This window comes from Protopterus annectens, chromosome 1.part1 (assembly GCF_019279795.1).
Source record: "Protopterus annectens isolate FY-2018-M chromosome 1.part1, PAN1.0, whole genome shotgun sequence".
Lineage (NCBI taxonomy): Eukaryota > Metazoa > Chordata > Ceratodontiformes > Protopteridae > Protopterus > Protopterus annectens.
In genome coordinates, this window is record NC_056726.1 from 1,415,268,593 (window position 1) to 1,415,285,836 (window position 17,244).

Sequence of the window (17,244 nt, forward strand, 5' to 3'; positions counted from 1 at the left end):
TTTGTTGTTAGTTAGATATATAGATCCACTCTCATTGTTAGCAGCATTCACACCTTCCAATTAACTGCAACCCATTCTTGCCTGAAATAAATGATGGCTTTGTATTTGTGTAGTATCTCACAGGCTGTTCCATGCAGATGTAGGTGTGGTTTTAGTGATTAACTGGTAAAAGGGGCATGTCGTATGTGAAACATGCATGATTGACAGCCATGCAGATGTGACATTAATATTCATTGTATATTTGTACTTTACCCTTTTCCTCAATGTAACGCAATCTCATGGGGGTGCAGATGGACTTGCCCCCCTGCAAAAACGAAGGCAAAAACTAATATTTGCAGTTATGTTGCTATTATATTTTTCCTTCATTTTTGCAGGGGGGCAAACCCCTGCAACCTCAACACCACCCACTAATTAAATATACCAACTCTGAGATCACACTTGAATGTTGATGCCACCATCTGTACGAATATTACTTAAGTTTACTGATATGTCACCAATTTTCGGTCAGTGGGTGGGGTTTAGGCAGATCTTGGTACTGTGCGTCCTGTGATGTACCACACTAACACAAAGCCTAAATGGTAACCCTTCAAGTAACACAGGAAAACATAATTCTATATTTTATTAAAATCTTAATTTATTTATTTAACATTTCTTTACCAGGAAAGACCCACTGGGACAGAGCCCATTTTCAGTGGAGGCCCAGGGAAAAATGCTTCAGACAGGAAATTGAATCACCCAGAAGAAACCCATGTGAACACAGGGAGGACGTGCAGACTCCACACAGAATGCACCCCAGCTGAGAATTAAACTGAAGAACTTTTTGCTGTGAGGCAACAATGCTAACAACTGCACCACTGCTCCACCTAGAACTATATTCTGTCTTAAAAATAGACATACCTGCAGTGATATGTGGTTAATGAGGAATTCTTCTGGAGAAAGATCTTAATAAATTGGGGCTTCTATAAATGTGTTTCATGTGGTCAGTAATTCCTTTCTATCCCTATCTTAAACCTAGCTATAAATGTGTTATGTAAATTTAATTTCCCTTTGCTACAAACTGGTTTAAGGATTGGTTTAATATAGCTGACTGTTCCTTGTACAGACATCTGACCTTAACCTGCATTAGACAATAAGTGCTTGTCAGCTCCATTGCAAGAGAGGGATAAGGCCCTGAATATGATCTAGATGACCTAAATAAAATTACTGGCTTAGACATTGCAGGATCTAGCTGGTGGAGACAGAGGAGTGGCAAGGCAATTCCTGCTCACATCAGTCTGGGGTAAGATCCAGGGAGAGCAAGACCAGAGTGTGAACTCCAGATAGAATCTATGTTAGACACTGTGCAACTTGAAAGTATGCAGGGTCATTGGTGGAATACCTCTCAGAACAATGAGACATAGCCATCATATAAATCCATGGCATGACAGCCCTTTGGGATGTTGCTGACATGTATAGGGACAATGGTTAGGAGTAAGTGAAAACCTGACTCCTCTTCTTGAGAAGTGTGACTATGACTACACCATTCCATTTCTCCAACTTAGCCCCTGCCCCAGGAGGGTATTGGTCATTTAGCTATTACTTCATAAAAAAACTGTAGGTCAATTAGCTGAAATGAGAAACATTCTTAGTGGTCAACAGGGGCAAACAAACAAGAGTTGCAAATACATAAGTATGAATGCTTGCCTTTTGAGAAAACTCTTTTCTGTTTATTTTTTATCACCAGCACTGTTCTTCTACTGCAGAATAGTCTGTACTTATTCACAATTAAAATTTCTTTATTGCTGTCACCCCCAAAAAAAAATATATTTATATATCTATCTATCTATATATATATATATATGTATATTCTGAATAATAATGGTCCTGCCCATGCTGCCCATGCCAGCCCCCCAGATGACAAATATTTCCCTTACTAATCTTTTACTCTTCTTTGATATATCACCTCTTTCTTCTCCTATTCTCTCTGCTGTGTAATTTTATTTTGTTCTTCCTCTATTTAAAAACAAAATAATTATTTCAATATCATGTTCCGTTTGTCAAATACTGAGTGTATCTCATATATAGTATTTTTGTAATTTTATTTTTTGTGTCTATTACAGAATGCAGTGATGTGTATTGTTCCTAATATACCTCATGTTATATGTTTATACATACAGCTGACCACTTTGTAAATGTTGTTATCTTTCATAAAATGGTAAACTATATGGAGCTTTTTCTCCTCGGGTTTCCACTGAAAATGAGACCCTGGCTGAATTCGACTAAGCCGCTTAACAAATGTCAAATAAATAAATGAAGTAAATAAATTAATAAAACTAATGGTGGACAGACATAATCAAAAGAAAAGAAAACTGAACAGAAAGAAAATATATTTCAACATAAGTTGATGTCATCTGTACTAGTTATATCCCTACGTCACTATGAATGACCTATGTTAATCTCATCTGTCCTAGTAGTATCTCTATATTACTATGAATGGTCTATACCATTTTCTGCTTTTTTCACACTCCACAATGGCCTGAAGGAGATGCATTGCTAATATGTTTTAAATGTTGCCATCCTGATAAAATGTTAAGGCAATGAAGCTACCAAAGTGGGGCTGTAAGCTTTACCCCTTTATTCAGTGACTTATAGACTTGTGAGGGTGGATCTTTGCTTCACTTACCACATCATAAGAGACTTGTTTGCCCCAGGCCTACTGTATCTCCACAACTCAAGTATCTCCACCAGTATTAAAGCCAGGAATATGAATCTTCACCAACAGATAAGTAAAGCGTGGTGGAGGGACAGGTTTATAACTCAGCACCTCCCTAACCATTGGAACAAATTTCATATGCATGTTAAGCAATACAAATCACTAACTTCCTTTAAACATAACATAGTTGACTGGATGTGTTCACACAAATTTAGTCTTGGATCATAGGATCATAGGAGGTTGCTAGGCTATTGGCCCTGAAGCCCTTATAAGCCTAGCCAAGAGTTTAGCCCATGTTTAGACAACTGACTGTTATGGCTGTCCTAGAGTAAAAAAAGGGTGTGGGATGACAGAGTATACTAGCAAGGCATGAATAGTCCTTAGTCTCAGTGGCCTTGAAATATTTATTATTATATCAGTGTATGAGCAGAGTGCAGAGTGTGATGAGAAGAATATGGGTTCTATCCATCCAGCCATCCATCCACAAACCCTTTTCCCAATTTGCACATGGGGTCGGGCTGTCACTTCCACAGTGACAATCATCTTGAGCCAAGGTTACACTGCTGGCTGGCTAGTCCCTTCATGGTAGTTCATTCGCTCCACTCACTTGTGTTTTTTTTCCTCCAGTGAATAATAATGGCGGTACTATAATTATCCACATTTTTACTTTCTCTCTCTCTGGTGACAGTGTCAGTTTGCCTTTTGCAATGATTTTTTTCCTTTATACTGGCAAACTATTTCATAAGTTTTAAGGTGTATTTCAATGGTACACATGAAAAGTAGCTTATTTACTTTATTAGACTGACAAACTGAGGTTCCAAGCCTTATTTTATAGCAGAGATATGAAGCTGCTCATCTGTGACCAATAGGTAACACATTCATAGACTGAATGATTACACTTAATGTCTAGTGTTTAGACTTCTTTGACCATACTGCTTGTAACAGTAATGGATCTGATTACTTTGTTTCATAAAATGTTATGAGATGTAACAACCTTCATCCTGCCCAAATGATGTCACTAAAAGAAAAAGGGTGAGATTTCTGTAACAGTCAAACTAGTGAGCACAGAAGCTGTACAAACAGCTGCAGGCAGAAAATAAAACTCAAGTCATGCTTTCTTTGCATGTAGCACTTGTAGATGGGATTACAGAAAAGAAGTATTATTATATGACAAGAAAAAGGTGACATTTTGTTGAAACTGTCCCTTAATAAATTATCTAATTTAATCTCCTTTTTTGCACTCTCTAAACAAAGCCTTTTTCCTCTTTTCTCTGCCTCCATATTCTGAATAACTGATACCCAAATATTTTTGCTGTCATTTTAAAAACACACTAAATAATGCTTCTCACTATTGCTTAAACTTCTGCAGTTAATCAACAACAAATTCTGCATCCTGTTACGTTCTGAAAACAATGTGCAAAACGAGTAAGCATATCTATGAAATTACTGACACATTACTGTATGTTTTTGTTTAAAAGGAATTACAGAGGAACAAACATTAAGCATCTTTCATTGATATTTATGAAACACAGGGGAAGGCTGTGGGCCATGCGGTATTTGATCAGGGCATCCAGTATGGCAAGTTGTGAACAAGTTAAATGTAATCTGCGAAATAAACATTTGATTTAGGTGTAAAAGTGAGGGTAAATGTGGATGTCAATCTACAGAGCTATATATATATATATATATATATATATATATATATATATATATATATATATATATATATATAGTTACATGCCTTAATTTTATATAAAGATACATAATAATGCGCAGATCTATTATAGGTGCTTGCATACTCCTAGCTTACAGTACAATTGCTTGCTGCCACTTACTCTAAATGGAAAATGTCCTAAGTCCCACTAGCCTTATCTTGCATGATTACCCACCCTCCTATCCTCCGATCATAAGATCACCAAGTTTGCTAACGACTCCACCTTCAGAACCCACCACTGCCAGGCTTTAAAGGAACTACAATGGCTAGATCTCCCAACTATTAAGTTATCACCAGCTAGTCATTGCCTATAATATTGTAAGACATCCTGACTAAACTCCAGCACTAAGCCAACTTCTCACCCACTATAAAGCAAATTGTCCTCTCCGCTCTGCTGACAAATCTCTCCTCTGTATCTCAAGGGCTAACAACACTGCAGGGAAGCTCTATTCTCTTATACCATAGCTAAAAGCTGGAATAACCTCCCTTCTGCTCTGATTTCTGTCTCTACTACTTCTCATTTCAAAAACGCACTTAAATCACACTTAATGAATACCTGATTATGCCCATTCATTACATATTTTGCTCTGTTTTACCACTCTAAGTACATGACTTCCTATAACACCTATTGTAGTATCTGCTACAGTCTTAGGAAACTTTTACTACTGAATGAAATTGTATAATTACTTCATATTTACCTATGTAACTATGCTTATTTCTGCATATATACCTCTCTTGTTGCTTCATATTAGCTTATATTTTTTTCGTACTGTTTAATTATTTTACTAACTGTGTACGTACTTGTTGCATATCAACTTATACTGCTTTGTTCATTTTTTTATTTACTGTGGAGCTTTTCTCCACAGGCCTCCACTGAAAATGGATTTGTGTCTAGTTAGACCATGCCGGTAAACAAATGTAAAAGAAAATAAAAATAAAATAAAAATCACTTGACCCTACTGAACTGTATAGCCCTAACAGACCCCTAACCCTATGCTAAATTCTCACTCCCAAACCCTAGCCATAACACTCCCCTCCCTATCCCTAAACCTCAATTTTTCTAATCCGTCCCTAAATCTAAATCTTCACTTCCCCCTCCCTACACCTAAAGTCTGTGATTATTCACTAAACCTGCAACTGCACTTTCCCCTCTGTAAACCTAAACTCCCTTCCTAATCCCTCATCCTAAAACTCCCGTTCTGCTCCCTAACCCTAAAGTCCTAGATTGCCGTCTAACCATTAACTATGCTCCCACTCTATAACCCTAAAACTCCCCCTATTCCCCATAAATCTAACCCTTTTCTTGATAGCTGCCTGAAATGCTAAGCCTCCTACCCCCTTCTAGTCCCTCCACATGGCTGCTGCACTTACCTTGTTTGAACTCAGCTACATGTTGGGACGAGGTGCGGTAGCAGTATATCTGCCATTTATTGCCTGAACATGTAGTTGAGTTTGAATGCAGGTGTCAGCCTGTGTCAACTACATGACCAAGTCCCTGGCTATAGTCTTCAAGATCTTGGTACTAGAGTGCTTGTAGTAGGCCTGAAATAGACAGATACATATGCAAACATATGTAAAAAATTAAGTTCTACGTTTTCTTCCAGTAACTGCTGCCTTCAGATTTCACCAGTATGCAAGGAAAATACATGTGCTTAATGTTACATTAGAAGGCAACACACTAAATTTTGCATGGGTAGACAATTTTATGTTACATGTGAACATTACTTGAATTTTTAACTTAAAAGCAGATTTTGCAGTCATAATCTTAGTGCACTCGCAAAAGTAATGTTGTTGTATCTTTCGGCTTTTCCCGGTTAGGGGTCGCCACGGCGGAATTCCAGTCTGCTAATGATTGGTAGCAGATTTTTACGTACCGAGTTGCCAGCCCTGACGTACAACCTTCAACGAAGGTACGCCCATTCATGCATGTCTCCAAACAGAAGACGTTCTAGCTGAGAATTGAACAGGACAACGTCTTACTGTGAGGAGACAACAGTACCGCAGCACCACCACTGCAGTGCACTCGCAAAAGTAATCATATTCACTAATTCTACATATGCTTTTATGCAGTACTTCAAGCTTTTTTTGCAGTCATAACCTTAGTGAATTCACAAAAGTAATCATATTCATTAATTCTACATATGTTTTTATGCAGTACTTGAATTTTCATTTTGAAAGCTTTTTTTGCAGTCTTAACCTCAGTGCACTCACAAAACTAAACATATTCATTAATTCTACATATGATTTTATACAGTCTTTTATTTGCAGGCAGTGCTGGACAGCTCACTTTCTTTTTGTCTTCAGTTACTTTTTCTCTTGCTAATAACTGATTGTTCCATTTCCCGTCCTTGCATTTAAACAGTCCCTTTTGCAGATCAGGAGATATTTTGCAAGAAAGCAACTTTTCACTAAGGGTAGAAGAACCATATTGCTCACCTTCATTTATATGAAAAAAGACTGTAAAAGGCATAGGAAATAAGTGCTTATCTGTTTTTGTCACTTTGTTTTTGAACCTATAAAACTTTGCATGCCCAGTGGAATATTTCTTGAATTAAACCAACTCATTTTATTTAGTGAATGGATACCCATCAATTTCTTGCAGGACCTGGACCAAAGCTAGCAGTCACCTTGTAGAAACAGACAATTATTACTGCATTTTCTCCTGTGGTGTAAATGGTATTTATCAATACTCCTGCTCTGCTTTTCAACGAAATCCAGACAATGAAACCTATTCAGTTGAACAGGTAACAACTGACGCTGTTTTTAACCTGCCCCAAGATTGCACAACCAGGGTGCAAGGAGTCAAAGCACTCTGAATGGGAGTACACAGAGTTTCATTCCCATGCAGAAGAAATTGGCAGTGATTACCAGTTTGTCTGAATGGGTATGGTTGTCTCAGTTTCTTTAAAAAGCAATTTGCAGACATGAGCAATATCTTAGGGATTTAGCTTCCCATTTCATATATTTAAACATAATAAAACTGCTCTTATAATGTGCATGGTAGTTTATTGTAGTGAATAAAAAAATTCCCACTAAACACTTCTTATCAGATACAGGTCGTGGTCTTCCAGCTACACTCACAAAGATGCAAGATCAAACACACACACACACACACACACACACACACACACACACACACACACACACACACACACACACACACACACACACACACACACACACAGCCTGCAAGCAATTTGTGAAATCATCACTTCACTGTGGCATGTCTTAGAGGTGTGGGATGAAACAGGGAGAAAACTCATGCAGGTGCAAAGAGAACATTCAGACATCAGATAGAACTCACCCACATCATTCCTCATTCCTAACTGAGATCCAGGCTCCAGCCAGTGCCTGAAAAACAATGATTGAGATGCAGGAATGCTAACTGCTGCACAGTTTGACACCCTTATGTATAATTTCTTGCATAAAAAATCTAGATAGGCAGAAAAGTCAGAAAGTATCTGTTTCTACTGCTTATTACCCTCAGTACTGAAATGTTCTGAGCTCATTGAGATAGATGGAAATCAGTAGCCTCTGACTCCCACTAACATCTGACTCCCACTAACTCAGGTAAGTGCCATTTTTTTAACAAGGGCACTAATTCAACATTTTATATTTGTATGTGATGAATACAGCTGTATTTGGAAATATTTTTGCCATACTCTGTAGAAAATATATTGTTTATTAAGATTATGTTTTTGGGATACACTATGAAAACCCAACTTCTTAAAAGTTAGTGCTTCAACAGAACAAGAAATGCCTGAAAACTAAAAGGGTAAAAAAATCACTTTGTCTTGTTTTGTGCAGGAGGGCAAGCTTCTCTTGCATCCCATGATGAAGCGGGAAAACCTCCACTCCCCAAAACTTATATATATCAACTCCAAGTTTGCACCGACTCAATGAATGACAAAATTTTCCTAAAAAGTGAATCTTTGCCTGTGCACAAATAGAAATTGCACCAGCAGTGATTTCTTATGGAGAAAAATGTTCATCCTTGTGCTGTTCATCTTTTTCCTCCTTTTTTTCTGCAGGCTACTGATGCTCGGGGTATTTTTCCTCTAAATTGTATAGGGAAGTAATTTTTTTGGAGGTCATTCCTCATTGTTCAATCTCAACTAGCCCTAGCATTTATGGAGCAAAGCAATGTCTGATAAAAAAAAATTCTGGTAACATATATATATATATATATATATATATATATATATGTAGATATGTAGAGCTCTCTCTCTCTCTCTCTCTATATATATATATATATATATATATATATATATATAGCTATATATATATATATATATATATATATATATATATATATATATATATATAAAATAACAAAAGTAATGTAGTTCACGATACCCAAAGAACAGCACTTTAGAAAATAGATACAAGTCCCAAAATAACAGTGCAGTCACCACGGCTGTAGTCATAAAATGATTTTATTGAAGAATATAAAAGAAGAATGAGTGCTTTCGGGTGGCTTCCACCCTTCTTCAGATTCAAAAACCAATCTGGTATACTTTGGGACTTATATATGTATAAAGAACGAAAACTTGTTCATAGGTTCATAGGTAGGTACTAGGCTATCGGCCCAAAGGCCTACGCAAGCCTAGCCAACAAGATTCCCTGGCTTACGCCACCCAAGCAAGTTATTTTCCTGTGCCACTGATGATCAGACACACAGAAGTGATCCCTGGGGTGTATTTCCTATTTCCCATCCACTCATCAAGATTTTTCTTGAAGAGTGCTAATTGAGAACTTTGCTTGACATAGATGGGTAGCCTATTCCAGAGTATGGGAAGTCTCTGGGATATGAATCTATCCCTCCAGCATGTCCTGTTTATTGTGATGACAAGGTTTAGGTCCCTAGAGCATGTAGCTCGGAGGGTTTGGGATTTCTTTAGGTGTAGCATGTCCAACAGCTCTGGGTTTGACATAGCTTTACATGTTAGGCAGAGATCACCTCTGAGTAGGCGATATGCTACGGAGTAAAGCTGGAGTTTTTTTGAGGCGGTCAGTGTAGGGCATTTGTTTGAGTCCAGTAATCCCCTTTGTGAGGTACTTCTGTGGCCTTTCCAGCTGCTGCAGATGTCTTGTGAGGTACATTCCAAAAGGGGCGTTGTACTCTATAATGGGTCTAATGAGTGATGAGTAGAGGGTAACGATGACCTCTTTTTTCCTGGATGAGAACCCTTTTATGATGAGGTATGCCACGTAGAAGGACTTTCTGACTATTGTGGTGATGTGACTGTCAAAGGAGAGACTACTGTCCACCTGGGTCCCAAGGTCTCTTATCACGCATTTGGTGTCAAGTAGATTGCTGCCTATGTGGTAGTTCATGGGTATAGAGTTTTTACCAAAGGGGATGGCCCTGCACTTTTTGGCATTGAGCTTGAGGCCATGGCTCTGACACCAGGCATCTGTCACAGAAAGGCCCTTCTGTAGGATGTTCACATCATTTGGGGACTTGACTATGGCTCCTAGTTTGCAGTCATCTGCGAACTTCATTAGCCAGAGGCCTTCTGTGTTAGCCTATACTTCAGAGAAGTAGATACCAAACAGGAGCAATCCCAGGGCGGAACCCTGTGGTACTCCACTTGTCACTGGTTTGAGATCAGATTTGGAGTCTGCAACTTTTACAGTGTGGGTTCTGTCAGTGAGCCAGTTGGCAACCCATCTTGTGACGTAGGGATTTATGCCTAGTTTATTGAGGTTTAGCTATAATTCCAAAATGGGAGATGGTGTTGAAAGCCTTGGCGAGGTCAAGATAGGCTGTGTGAACCACTTTACCCTCATCTACGGCTTTGGTGACTGCCTCAAAGAAGTGCATCAGGTTCAGGAGGCATGATCTGCCTTTCACAAACCTGAACTGGGTGGGATCCAGAGTTTGGAGGTTACCAATGTCTTTGTTTATGAGTTCCATGATGATACATTCCATGGCTTTGCAGACCAGGCTCGTCAGGCTAATAGGTCTATAGTTCCCTGGATCAGTGGTGGCTCCCCCTTTGTGGAGTGGGATAACTGTTGCTGTGTCCCATTCAGTGGGCACAAAGCCTGATATGAGTCTATGATTGAACATGGTGCTTAAGTGGGGAGCCAGTTCATTCTGAAGTTTGTGTAAAACGCAGCCTGGGATGTTGTCCGGTCCCATGGATGCTGTGTTTTTGGCTTTAGAGAGTGCAGCTTTCACCTGCGTAGTTGTGATTACAGGGACTCTGCATTCTTCCTGTATAGATATGGGCCCTTTAGGGGGTGGGGGGGAGGTAAAGTTAGCACTGAACCTATCTGCCATGATGTTGGCAATATCAGTTGGTTCTGTAATTTTCATGCCTTTGTGCTGTAACTCAGGGCAGATCTGGGTGTTACCATTGAGATTCTTGACATAGATATAGAATGCTTTGTGGTTGTCCTTGGAATTAGTGGCAATTTTATTTTCGTAGCTAGCTTTGGAGGATCTTATAAGGGATCTCAGCTTCTTACTGAGGCTGACCAGGGAGCTCCTCCACTCATGGGATTTTACTCTCTTTTGCAACAGTTTCTTCCTTCTGTTGTACTGTTTGTTTATGGCAGGGGACCACCAGATTGGCTTCCTTTTTTTGGAGGATAGCGTCTTGGTTCTGTTTGGGATAGCACGATCTATGCACTCATGTAGGTGCTTATAGAGCGCATTTGTGTAGGATTCAACAGTTGTAACTGTACTGTCCATCTGCATGGGTGTCATGAAGTTCACTACTTCTGTCTTAAGAAGCATGAAGTTGGCTTTGGAGAAATTTTTTACTGTGGTTTCCTTAATGGGGGGTGGGGGTGGGGTGTGGATATCAAGAATGATTAGCTTATGGTCGGATCGGACCAACGAGGAGTTGACTTCAGGTGTGGAACACTGGTCACTCATGTTGGTAATGATTAGGTCTAGGATATTGTTGCCCCTGGTGGCAGTGTGGATAAGTTGATCTAGGGCATTGGAGTTTATGAATTCCAGAAAGTGTTGCGCTAAGGAGTTAGTACATGAGTAGTTTTCCCAGTTAATGGTGGGGTAGTTGAAGTCGCCCATTATTAGGGTGTTTGGTTGAACCCTAATATTTTCTAGTACATCAAGAAGAGTGGGAATCCTGGGGCATGGTGGGGGATCTGTAGCAAGCTACAATTTGGATTGCAGTTTTGTCAAGAGTTAGTTGCACTTGGATAACCTCGGATGCATTATGCTGAGCAACTAGCCTGGAGGTGTGGATATCGTTAATGTATGACGAAATGTAGTTTTTCAGCCATAAGGGTAGTAAACACTTTCTTTAAGGAAGTACAAACAAAAAAAGGAAAACCGGCTGTACAGGAATGATTACAGCATATGGTGTGCTCAAATAAACCGTTGTCATAAATACTAATGTAAGATCCGAGCTAAAGATCACCTTGCATCTTATTAAAAACAAGAAAACAAGATTCAGGTTGGTATTGCTTGTTTAACCCATGGTTTATTAAGTAAACACAAAATGTAAGAGCTTTCACTCTTGGCAGTGCTTCATCAGCTATAGATGCACACACACACACACACACACACACAACACACACACACACACACACACACACACACACACACACACACACACACACACACACACACACAGATGTGTACATATCTGTATGCATAAGCACCTGGAGAGTAAAGCAAAACTAATATTGACATTTTTCAGTTGTGTTAACAATTACTGTCATAAAAATAAACAAAACAAAGTAAAGTTTCTTTGATCCAAGTACAAGCAAGCATAGGAATATTGAAAATAGTCACAGGAATGTAGTTTGTTTATATTTACTTTTAAGTCCTCTTGAGGCTATGCATTCTTTTCAGTTTCAAAAGAAAATAATACAGTTCATGTATCAGAATCCAGTGCAAGACAAGTTATTAAATAATTCAGTCTTTTTTCACAAAGGCAAAAGTGAGCAGACAATTCCCAGTATATAACACATTTATATACAAGATATTTCACTCTAGAAGCAAGTGAGAGGGTGCACAACAGAGAACAAAATCCCTCATTAGTCTAAATAGGCAAATCAGGGCAATAGTCAAATATTCAGAAGTTAATATGAGACTGAAATAGCCTTCTAGGTAAAGGCTAACCACAAAGCATTTTTAGTTATATCCAAAATCTTAAGGTAAACACCCAACAATGTTATGAGTTGGCTGTAGATGACATTACTTATACTCACAGCCAGCCTGCTGACTGATAATTCAGCTCAATTTTCATCACCTCTAGTAAGCTGCCATGAAATATCCCCAACCATTCCATTGCCTGTTAAAACAAAAGAACAGGTCATCATTGCACTCTCTAAAGTTAGGAATGTGGAATCAATGGGTCCTGATAGAATCCCAGGGTGCTTATTAAATAGCTTGAAACACGACCTAGTTGACCCACTTGAATCTCTATTTAACTACAGTCTCTAAACAGGCTTTGTCTCAGTAAAGTGGAGAACAGTAATAGTCATCACTCTGCATAAGGGGGACCATTAATGGACCCAGAAAACTACTGACCCATAAGATTAGCTAGCCTCATGTGTAAGGGTATGAAATGGATAATCTTAGACCTGATTAACAACGACATAGGAAATCTTCAGATTCCAGACTCAGCCCAGTTCGGCTTCTTCAAAGGCAGGTCCTGACTGCTCAATCTGGTAGACTTCTTTGAAAAGGTCAACAAGGCCATGGAAGAGGGTAAGACAGTGCATACCACCTACTTTGACCTGACCAAGACATTTTACACAAGTCATGCTGCTCAACACTAGAAGACTAAATCTCAAAATGCACTCAAAGCACTCCTTAAAATGGAGAATATTGACATTTGTGCTGTAACAGAGACCTGGTTCAAGGCAGCAGAAAGCACCCCTGCACTACCAGGCTATAACTCATTCCACACCTTTTGGCCCCAGAACTTGGACCGAAGCTCCAAAGGCAGTGGTGTTTCCATATTCATAAAAGATGCACACACCTTCAGACTGGTAGCCCAACATAACGCATCAGTGACTTCAGGTGCAGCTAACATTGGGAAAGACAGCGAATCAGATCATAGCCTGTTATAGGTCCCCAACCATGTTCCAAGACTCACACTCCACATTCCTAAGCAACCTGGAGAATATTTAGGTCCAGCCTAACAATCTCATACTGGGTGACTTCAACTACCCCTCCATTAACTGGGAAAACTACTCATGTATCAATACACTTGCCCAATGTTTCCTGGAATTCATTAATTCCAATGCCCTGGACCATCTCATTCTTACCCCTAGTAGAGGTAGCAACATCCTTGACCTGATCATTACTAACATGGGCAACTGTTGCTCTACACTAATAGTCAACTCCTCCCTGGTTAGATCTGACCACAAACTAATCACCTTGGAAATCCACATCCCTCACCCCCCTCCCATCCTTGCAAAGGTAACCACCATGAAAAACTTCTCCAAAGCTAACTTTCGGCTCCTAAAAACAGAGGTGGCTAACTTCATGGCACACATGCAAATGGAGAATAGTTGCATGACTGCCGAATCATACACCAATGCACTGTACGAACATGTACACAAATGCATGGATCTCGCCATACACAATAGAACCAAGACGCTCTCCTCCAAAAAAAAGAAGTCAGTCTGGTGGTACCCTGCCATAAACAAACTCTACAACAGCAGGAGGAAACTGATGCTGAATAAGGTGAAGTCCCAAGACTGGAAAAACTCCCGTAACAGCCTCAACAAAAAGTTGAGATCTCTCATCAAATCCTCTAAAGCTAGCTATGAAAACAGAATTGCAGCAGGTAGTAAAGACAACCACAAGGCCTGCTATAGTTATGTAAAGAATCTCCACAGCAATACTCAGATTTGCTCTGAGCTACTGCACAATGGTACCTCTTACACCAAGCCAACAGATATTGCCAATATACTGGCTGACAGATTTGGTGCCAACTTGACCCCCCCAAAGGACCAATCATAATACCAGTAGATTGCCAGGCACCCAGTATTACTGCTGAACAGGTTAAAAGAGCACTGTCCAAGGCCAAGAATACAGCTTCTATGGGGCCTGACAATATCCCTGGCTGTGTTATAGATGAACTACAGAGTGAACTGGAACCTCACCTCAGGCTTTATCCCTACCAAATGGTGCACTGCTACAGTCATCTCTCTCCACAAAGGAGGAGCAACTATAGGTCTTGGGAACAATCTCCCCTTTAGCCTGACAAGTCTGATATGCAAAGGTATGGAATGCATCATCATGGACCTAATAAACAAGGATATAGGGAATCTCCAAACTCTGGATCCCACACAGTTTGGTTTTGCGAAAGGTAGATCATGCCTGCTCAACTTGGTCGACTTCTCTGAGTCAGTCACCAGAGCTGTGGATGAAGTCAAGGTAGTTCATACAGCCTACCTTAATCTGGTCAAGGCCTTTGAGACCATTCCCCACTCAGGAATCATAGAAAAACTCACTAAGCTAGGAATCAACCCCTATATCACTAGGTGGGTTGCAAACTGGTTCACAGATAGAACCCACAGTGTGAAAGTAGCTGACTCCAAGTAAGTCTGCCAACCAGTCACGAGTGGAGTCCTACAGAGATTGGTCCTGGGTCCTCTCCTGTTTGGTATCTACTTCTCAGAAGCCCAGGCCAACATGAAGGGACTCTGGCTGACAAAGTTCGCAGACGATGGCAAGCTGGGAGCCATTATTAATTCCCTAAGTGATGTTGACATCCTACAGAAAAGCTTCACTGAGACCAATGACTGGTGTCAGAACCATGGCTTTAAGGTCAATGCGAAAAAATGTCTTGTCATCCCCTTTGGGAAAAACTGAGTTCCTATGATTTACCACACCGATGGTAGTTCACTGAACAGAGAAGGCATTATAAGAGATCTCGGAACACAGGTTGACAGCAACCTCTCGTTTGACCACCACATTGCCACTGTGGTCAGAAAGTCCTTCTATGTGGCACATCTCATTACTAAGGGTTTTGTATCCAGGAAGAAAGAGGTCATTGTCTCCCTCTACTCTTCCCTCATTAGGCCAGTCATCGAGTACAGTGCCCCATTTGGCATGTACCTCACTAGTCACCTGCAATAACTGGAGAGGTCGCAAAAGTACCTCACAAAGAGGATCCTAGCCCTTAAACACTTGTCCTATATGGACAGACTCAGATAACTCAAACTATTCGCTGTCTCATACCGCCTACTTAGAGTCGATATCTGCTTGGCTTACAAAGCCATGTCTGACCCAGCTCTGTTAGAAATGCTACATCTAAAGAAATCCCAATCCCTCCACACCACACGCTCCAGGGACCTCAACCTCATTATCCCAATCAACAGAACATCATAGCAGAGACTGCCCGTGCTATGGAATAGACTTCCCATACATGTCAAACAGAGAACCTCACTGGCCCTCTTCAAGAGAAATCTTGATGAGTGGATGGGAAATAGAAAATTCACCTGAGGATCACTCCAGTGGCTCTACTTGACAGAGACACTGAGAACTAAGATCGGGTGGTGCAACACCAGGGTAATCCTATGGGCTAGGCTTGTAAAGGTTCCAGGGCCATTAGCCTAGTACACACCTATGAACCCTAGATATATTAGATAAAAACTTACAAAGTTGGTCATAAACCTCTATGTAGTGAGCTGGATAGCCAAATGGCTTGCTGATAGGGCACGTTATTAGAGTGGTCGAGTCCACATTCAGCAAGAGGCCAGTTACCAGGGTAGTATTACAGAGCACAGTAGTAGGCCCCCTCCTGTTTGGGATATACTTCTCAGATGTCAAGACAAATGTAGATGGCCTTTGGCTGATCAAGTTTGCTGATGATTGCTTGCTGGGGACAATCAATGACTACTCAAATGATGTTGATATCCTACAGAAAGGACTGATGCAGATTGATGGGTGTTAGAGCCATGACCTCAAACTAAACGTGAAGAAATGCCTAATAATATCCTTTAGAAAATCAAATACCCCTGCAAAGTAAAACATTGATAGCACCCACAATAGGATTGGACTCAGTGGTGAGAGATCTGGGATCTCATATAGATAGTAATCTGAAGTTTGACCATCATGTGTCCACAGTGGTGAGAAAATCCTTCTGTGTGACTCAGCATTTATAAGTAAAGGCATGACATCCAGATCTAAGTATGTCATAATTCCACTGTAAAAAAAAAATAGATAAACTCCAAATATTCGGACATGCAGAGCATATAAAAAAATCTTCTAGAAATTCATTAACTCACAAAGTTTTCGGGGACAGCCCTTCTTCGGTGTGTACTTCCATCAAAAAACAACACTACATTTTTAGTCAGTAAAACCACGTGACACCGCCAATAACAATTAATCAATTAAACAATCAAACAATTAAGTAGACTTTCTTCAACTAAAATTCAGCAGCTCACTGTAACTGCATTACATTTAAAAAACATTGTGAACACATTCATTCTAGTTCACTTTACCTACATAAAAATATTTATATCAATTTACAAAGAAAGTAGCAGTTTTTATGTGTACCCTTTAATACCATTTGTCGTTTCTTTAAAACTCACTTAATACCAACAGCAGCATTTAACCCTGGCACACGTTCAGCATCTAGCCTTGTAATCCACTCATATTCACATAGCTCAAGTGTATTATTTAAATCACCACATCTCTTGTCTTATATCTTGATATCTATAACTGTAAACAGAAACCTATGTTCACTTCCCTGTTATGTAAAATGCAGGGCACTTAACACAATTGGCCATACATATTATATTAATAGTATTGCAAGTGGCAAAGCACTTAAATATATATTCTTTATTATTCACTGGATGTGTAAATCTATTCTCCTTCATAATATCAGAA

The 17,244-nt window shown here is 39.7% G+C and overlaps 1 protein-coding gene across 2 annotated transcripts in view; it reads left to right on the forward strand.

Annotated features, from left to right (window-relative positions):
• Positions 1 to 17,244, forward strand: part of LOC122810764 (inositol 1,4,5-trisphosphate receptor-interacting protein-like) — a 36,301-nt gene that overhangs the window by 794 nt on the left and 18,263 nt on the right. Inside the window, exon 3 of one of the 2 annotated variants that reach the window (XR_006366123.1) lies at positions 661 to 970. The exons of the other annotated variant lie outside the window; for it this stretch is intronic. The gene's annotated coding sequence lies outside the window, so the exon portion shown is untranslated. Of the gene's footprint in view, positions 1 to 660; positions 971 to 17,244 lie in introns of those variants that run through there. 2 annotated transcript variants of the gene reach the window in all.